The sequence below is a fragment of the Eurosta solidaginis genome, chromosome 5 (genome assembly GCF_040869045.1).
Source record: "Eurosta solidaginis isolate ZX-2024a chromosome 5, ASM4086904v1, whole genome shotgun sequence".
NCBI lineage: Eukaryota > Metazoa > Arthropoda > Insecta > Diptera > Tephritidae > Eurosta > Eurosta solidaginis.
The window spans coordinates 98,413,848-98,421,146 of record NC_090323.1 but is presented as its reverse complement, the minus strand read 5'-3'; the positions used below and the strand labels follow the sequence as shown (position 1 = coordinate 98,421,146).

Below are 7,299 nucleotides of genomic sequence, written 5' to 3'. Positions count from 1 at the left end.
ATGAGCAACATGGTCCTCCAGGTATGCCGCCCGCATATACTCTACCAGGTGGGGCAATGACGCCACATCCAGTTATGCCAAGCTATATACCACAACCGGGTTATGCAATGCCATGACAAAATATGTGGTACAAGATCACGGTAACTCCTCGCCACATTACATTAGGTATAGATATTCGAAATTAATGTTTTTTTTGGCAATGACTTTCTCGTTTGCAGGTCCTCTTTGTATTGCATACATGCAACAGATGATTTATTAAAAACAACAGCTTTGTCCCTTACACTTACCATATTACCAATGGCACGCACGGTTGAGGGTGAATATGAGATCCACATTGTAAATTTTGGTGAATTGGGTCCAATTAGATGTAATCGTTGCAAAGCTTATATGTAATTTGTAGATGCTGGTCGTCGTTTCCAATGTCTAATTTGTAAAGTAACAACAGATGGTAAACAAAATATTTCACTTTTACTTGTGTTCATTGATCCATATTTTTTCTCAACAGTGCCAACTGAATATTTCCATTCGTGGTATTCAATTGTGGACGCTGTACGAAACTATTGGATATTGTGCATCCAGCCGTAAAACTCTAGTCGACATCGCCAAATCTCAAGATGCTGAGGTAAGTTTTTTGTTATATTAGAATGTGTAGAATAAAAATACTTTAAGCAGGTGAAATCTTAAAACAAGTTAAGCCATATGCTGAAGAAGGGATGCATGCACGTATCATCATTAAAGCTATACATAAAGCATTACAATTATGCATGACCAAAATATGACATGGAACAACAACGTGCTTTATTGGAAAAAGGTACAAGATGAGGGTAACTCCTCGCCATGTAACGTTAGGTATTGATATTCGAAATTAATTTTTTGTTTGGCAATTACATTGATCTTTCTCGTTTACAGGCCTTTTTGTATTGCAATACCTGCAACAACTTTGTCCTTTACACTTACCATCTTACCAATGGCACGCACGGTTGAAAGTGAATATGAGCCACCCATTGTAAATTTTGCTGAAACTAGTCCAATTAGATGTAATCGTTTGCAATAATGCAAATATGCAATTTGTAGATGCTGGTCGTCGTTTCCAATGTCTAATGTGTAAAGTAAAAACAGGCGGAAACAAAATCTTTCACTTTTACTTGTGTTCATTGATCCATATTTTTTCTCAACAGTGCCAACTGAATATTTCCAACATTTGGATCACAACGGACAGCGTGTCGATAAATATGAACGTCCTGAACTTGTATTGGGTACATGAGATTTTGTGTAAAAAATGTTTGGGTTCCGATAGCTCTCAAGGTAGAACCTCAACACATATCCAACACCAATGCCTCGCATTCAATTGTGGACGCTGTACGCACTACATTGGGCTCACACAGTATGGACAAACCCATTTTTGATTCAAGTGGTAGGGCCACAATTTCAAATGATGGGACAACCATTATGAAACTATTGGATATTGTGCATCCAGCCGTAAAACTCTAGTCGACATCGCCAAATCTCAAAATGCTGAGGTAAGTTTTTTGTTATATTATAATGTGTAGAATAAAAATGTTTTTCTTATCAGTTCGGCGATGGTACCACTTCAGTAGTACTTTAAGCATGTGAAATCTTAAAACAAGTTAAGCCATATGTTGAGGAAGGCGTGCATGCACGTATCATCATTAAAGCTATATGCAAAGTATTACAATTATGCATGACCAAAATATGACATGGCTGAATATGTCGAAGCGGCAAACAAAGGAGCAACAACGTGCTTTATTGGAAAAATGCGCTGCCACAGCAATGTCCCCCAAACTTATTCATAAACAAAAAGATTTCTTTTCTAAAATAGTTGTGGACACTGTACTTTCCTTTGATGGACCCAAAGTCATACAAAAAATATAAAATCGCATTATTAAATATAGAATTGGAATTGAAGGCTGAGCGTGTACCAGAAGAAGATTTGAAACGTAAATGAAAGCTTGTGGTGGTGCTGTTATGACTACAGTTAATGATATTAATTCAAGTGTTTTGGGTCAATGTGATTACTTTGACGAACGTCAAGTTGGTGGTGAAGGTTTCAACACTTTCCAAGGTTTGATAGTGGTTTTGACATTGATTTTATTTTCATAGTTTATAATTAGTTAAATGTTGCGTTAATGCTAGAACATGTACATTGGTTTTACGTGGCGGTGCCCAACAATTTTGGAAGAAACTGTCCTTCGGTACATGGTGCTATAATGATTGTGCGGCATACAATTAAACATGATTCTGTTGTTGCTGGTAAGTCAAAATACAAATTGAAAAATTTCTAATCTTAAATTGTTAAGTAATATTATGAAACGATTGTGTCCAACTCCGGAAGAAAAAACTATAAAATTTGTGTCAGTGTAATGATAATTATTGCTTTTCGTTGTTAGTTTTGAGGCATCGTCTTCGAGTTCCTTCTGGTCGTATATGCCGTTTCTCTTGCGAAATACCCGTAAGGCGTTAAACTGATCAGTAACGTCGCCGTGGACTCGTTCAGTGTAATGTAGCTCAGCCCTATCACAAAACAATCAACACATGTTTGTACACCAAAGTAAACGAGGGACTCAAGGCGACAAAGCTTTATAGCTTCAGAGCTTCCGCAACCCAATTGTCAACCTCGCCTACGCGAGAGGAATCTTGTTACAAATATGAATATATCACACACATATTTAGCAGGCAAGGCTCTGGCGATCCCAAGTTCTTCGTGACCCTAGGGGGTGGGGCGGGATGGCTTAGATAGTTTAATGCGATCATATTAATCGTTCCCGAGATGGTCGGGCTTGTACCTTAATGGTGCATTGTTACCAAAACATATCGGATCTATATTCGGCAAAGGACCCTCACCATCGATAACACTCCCCAAAACTTTCTGAGAGCAGTATTTTGGCAGGCCCGTAGCTTCTTCCAGTGAGTAGTTTTTAGGCTTGGCGACTATATCGGGGCCGCGTAGGATGCAGTCGGCTAGCCAATTGCTTTATAAGTAGTAATGAGCGTTTATTTATCTTTACCCCAAGTACTTCCAGCAAGAGATTTGAGAATTTTATTAAGGCTCTGGATTTTCGGTACAATTGCGGCTGCATGCTCACCAAAATCTAGATCCTGATCGAACGTCACACCCAAGATTTTGGGGTGTAAGACAATCGATAGCGTAGTGCCATGTGGATGTTCAAAATGGTCGACATTTGGGACGTCCATGTTGTAAACAAGGTCGCCGATGATTTGGTCGATGACAATTTCAGGTTTCGCGAAGCGACAAAACCGGAGAGATCAGGCAGACAGCTGTTTATTTTATTACAAAGCTCATCGATGTAGGAAACAATAGTATAGGCGTAGGAAATATTAGTGACTCCTTCTGGTGGTGAAGATAGCTATTGATATGTAGAAGTTAAACAGAAGTGGGGATAGGGCACCAGTTTGAATATAAGTTTTTATGAAGTAATTGTAAAAAAGCGTTGAAGATTTTTAATATCTTACAAGGTACCTTCGTACATGCTTCTGAGAATGAAGAATGGGACCTATTCAAACTCAATTTTCACCAGGACAAGGCCGCTGAGACTTTGCTATACTTTAACACATAATACTTTACCCCTTTTAAGCACAACTATCATTTTTGATTTTATTAAATTTTATAAAATGTTTCTTCCTTACAGTTCAGCATATCGTTTGCCAACACAGTTAATCAGTTAATTCCCACCAATAGATACTGCGGCGCGTGATTGAGCAACAAGACAATTCCATGACACCTTTGAGTATTCTTGATCTGAAAATTAATATGCAACGAATTTGTACAACAAACGAACAATACACACTGAAATAATCTTGATTAAAAAGTATCTAAGAATCTAATAATTCTAAGCTTTATCCTACGTTCCTATTCTAAGCTTTTTATGCTCTATTTAAAAAAATATACAACAATCGCATAAATTTTGCAAAGATTTTTAAGGCAATTAAATTGCAATGAATTTGTCAATAATTTTTAAGAAAACCTTATAAACTAGATGTATAACAAAAAAATGTTTTGAATATAAATATTTGCTGATGATTTTAACTGACAGTACCAATACTATCGACTAAATGGTCCTTATAAATATTGTAATCACATAATTTAAAACAAAATATTGCTATGAGTACCTACGTTTATAATTTCAAAATCACGAAAAAAAGAAAATTGCATAAAGTACCCTCAATGTAAAATTATTCCACTGAATGTATATATCGCATTCTAAACTATAAAATGTCAAAACTGAAAAAAATTGTAAATCGGTATTTAAATGTATGTTTAGGCCACAGGCCTAAATATACCCCCCCCCCCCCTCGTAACATAACTTTCTTTGTTTATTTTTCTTCGTTACTACCACCCGCATATTCTTGTGATCACTATACACACAGGCATGTGTGAGTGGTAGTACGAATGTATCTTAAGATTTTTACCACTGTGAGCCCGCGGTACAGCAACTTTGTTGCCGGGAAACCCAACGAAGGAGCTGTATCGTGGGTTCATCGGCTCATTTAGCAAAGAGTTTCGTCCTCTTTAAATCCAGCAGTCAGCAAAGGTACACGTAATCGCCCGTTCACGTAAGTTCAAATTTTCAAAATTATTATTACATATATATCATTTTCCACGACATTTGTTAAACCATTTCTTAACACTTGTTGTATTTATACAAATAAAAGCACATTGTGAATTCTTTTTATTAACACGAAACCTTTTGGTGTTCTTATTTTCTTTCCTTTTTTTCGCCTTAACTAATCTTTAACAAATACGTGGGTGCGCGCCGTTGCCACCACGCATTTGTTCATGGTCCTTACCGCGCCGGTAAAGAGAACCAGTCACACAATTACAGTCCACTCAACTCTCTAGGCATTAAAGCAAGGAAGTGATAATACACAGGAAAAACCATTAATCTCAACTTCAAATATCAGCAATTATTCATGGTGATACAACCTTCGTGGTGATACCAGCCAATTTATATTGAAGATAACAACAGCCAATATACAACAACTGATACACTTTTGGTGGTACCTTGGAAACATCCAACAACAATATTTAAATCACATTCGATTACTCCGGATCAACACTTTGATAAAAGGTACGTGGTTTTAAAATATTCCGTGCTAGGTAGGGTTTTCCTTTAATTTCACATTTAATAAAATCTCAAAATAAAAATAACAAATTACAAAGTGATTCTTATATGGAATAGTGCAAGTGATTTTTTTTCGCGAAGTGAGAAATCTTATTTTGTGCAAAAATAGGAAAAGGCGCTTAACGCAGTCATTTAAAGTTTGTGCAACACGCCTTGTGACTATCCGGAACAATCCCCCACCAGCGGTAAGATTTTCCGGACACAGCTCAAGGTAGCACAACACTGCTCTAAAAGGTTAACATAACCTCAAACACCGCTTTGCGCCACTTTTCTATTTTCACCTTTGCCGGATTTATCTGAAAAGATTCAGTTAATCCACAGCACAAAAATTCCATTTGTTAAGGTTACTTATTCAGAAACCTGTAAATTTAATTTAGGCGCACATTTAATTAAATACAATTTTTTCTCACATACAAATCACTTGCACTTATTTACACGGGCAATACGTTTGCAATTTAGTTTGGTGCGATAGTACAAAGTGCACTTAGTTACATACACATATATTGTTGTTGTTGTTTGGGTGGCCAAAAGGCTTATTTCTTGTTAAATTTTTTAAAATTGAATTATTTTTATTTTTCACTTGCAGCAAAACACAAATCAGTTTTGACTGATCTATTTTTGGAGATATAAAGACACTAATCACTTTAAAGTCTTAATACAATCCTTGGTTAGGCTCTCTAAAAGTCCATAACGAGCGTTTATATATATTGTTTCACTAACACCACTTTTTCACTAGCCATTACTTATTGGCTTACACAATTCGTTAACACAGCTGCATTAGCACTTTCTTCTAACAATTACGTGGGTGCGCGTCGTTGCCACCACGCAATTGGACATTCCCTCAAACTACTAGCTTTCTTGCAAGCTTCGAGGCCACTTCACCGAGAAATATCTCGAACACATTCCTTCATTCCAGTTCATTTTCAAACAGTACTCTCTGCAAAGGCAATTAATTAATTAATATTTCGATAAATTTTCATTTAATAATGGATACCTATATATGCCAAGCAGAGGCAGTGACTGAGTTTGAAAATGACTATCATGATATGTCCCCTTCAGACCATGCAAAACACACCCTCTTAGTCCAAAAGGAGGAGTTGAAATCGCTATGGGAGAAGGCGAAGCAGACATATGAAGAACTCTTGAGCTCCTCAGAACTGGAGGCAAAAGAGCTGTCGGCTATCAAAAAGAAGCACAAAATTGCATACTTCAGCTTTCTCAAGTGCCAGGCAGCGATGGCTGAACTGTCGGAAAAACTTGAGAAAGCTGAAAAGAAAGAAGAAAGCTCAGGAGACAGGGAATATCGCGTGCGCCTGCCACCGTGTGATACGGACGTTTTCAAGGGAGATTACCTTTCTTGGCCTTCATTTAGAGACATGTTCACTGCTATATATATACGCAACAAAAACCTAGAAGCAGTAGAAAAATTATATTATTTAAACTAAAAGACTCAAGGTGAGGCCAAAGAGATAGTTGGGCGATGTCTTTTAACGAAAGACGGTTTCGAAACAGCGTGGGAAAATCTTTGTGACAGATACGAAAATAAATGTATCTTAGTAAACGCCCAATTAAAAATTCTTTTTAGTTTGAAAGCAGTTGAGAGTGAATGCGGTAGCTCTATAAAGAAACTGCAACGTGAAATAAATAATTGCATCTCGGCGCTCCAGTGTCATCACATAGACATATCAAACTGGGATGCAATTATAACATATCTATATTCCACAAAGCTGCCAGAAACCACACTGGCACTCTGGCAACAAACAATTGAAGACAAAACGGAAATTTCAAAATGGGCAGATATGGATAGATTCTTATCCAATCGTTTCCAAACCTTAGAAACCGTGACTGATCTGAGAGGGGATACAGTTTCCAAAACCTCAAAGCCACAAGTATCTCGTTCGACAACAGATACATCTGCTAAAAAATTAGGGTCCTATCAGCAAGTGCAAGTGTAGCCAAACCTACGTGTAAGATGTGCAAAAGTCCTGCACATCGAATTTCAAAGTGTGAAAAGTTCTTACGTTTAACACCCAATAAACGGTTTGAACAAATTAAGAGCAGCCGTGGGTGTATAAACTGCCTTTCTGCTGGCCATTCGGTGACAAAGTGCACCAGTCAAATGAACTGTGTCACATGT

The 7,299-nt window shown here is 37.3% G+C and overlaps 1 pseudogene; it reads left to right on the top strand.

Annotated features, from left to right (window-relative positions):
• The first annotated feature begins 1,232 nt into the window (after window positions 1-1,232).
• LOC137254229 (T-complex protein 1 subunit eta-like) lies at window positions 1,233-1,893 on the top strand (annotated as a pseudogene).
• Window positions 1,894-7,299: the final 5,406 nt, after the last annotated feature.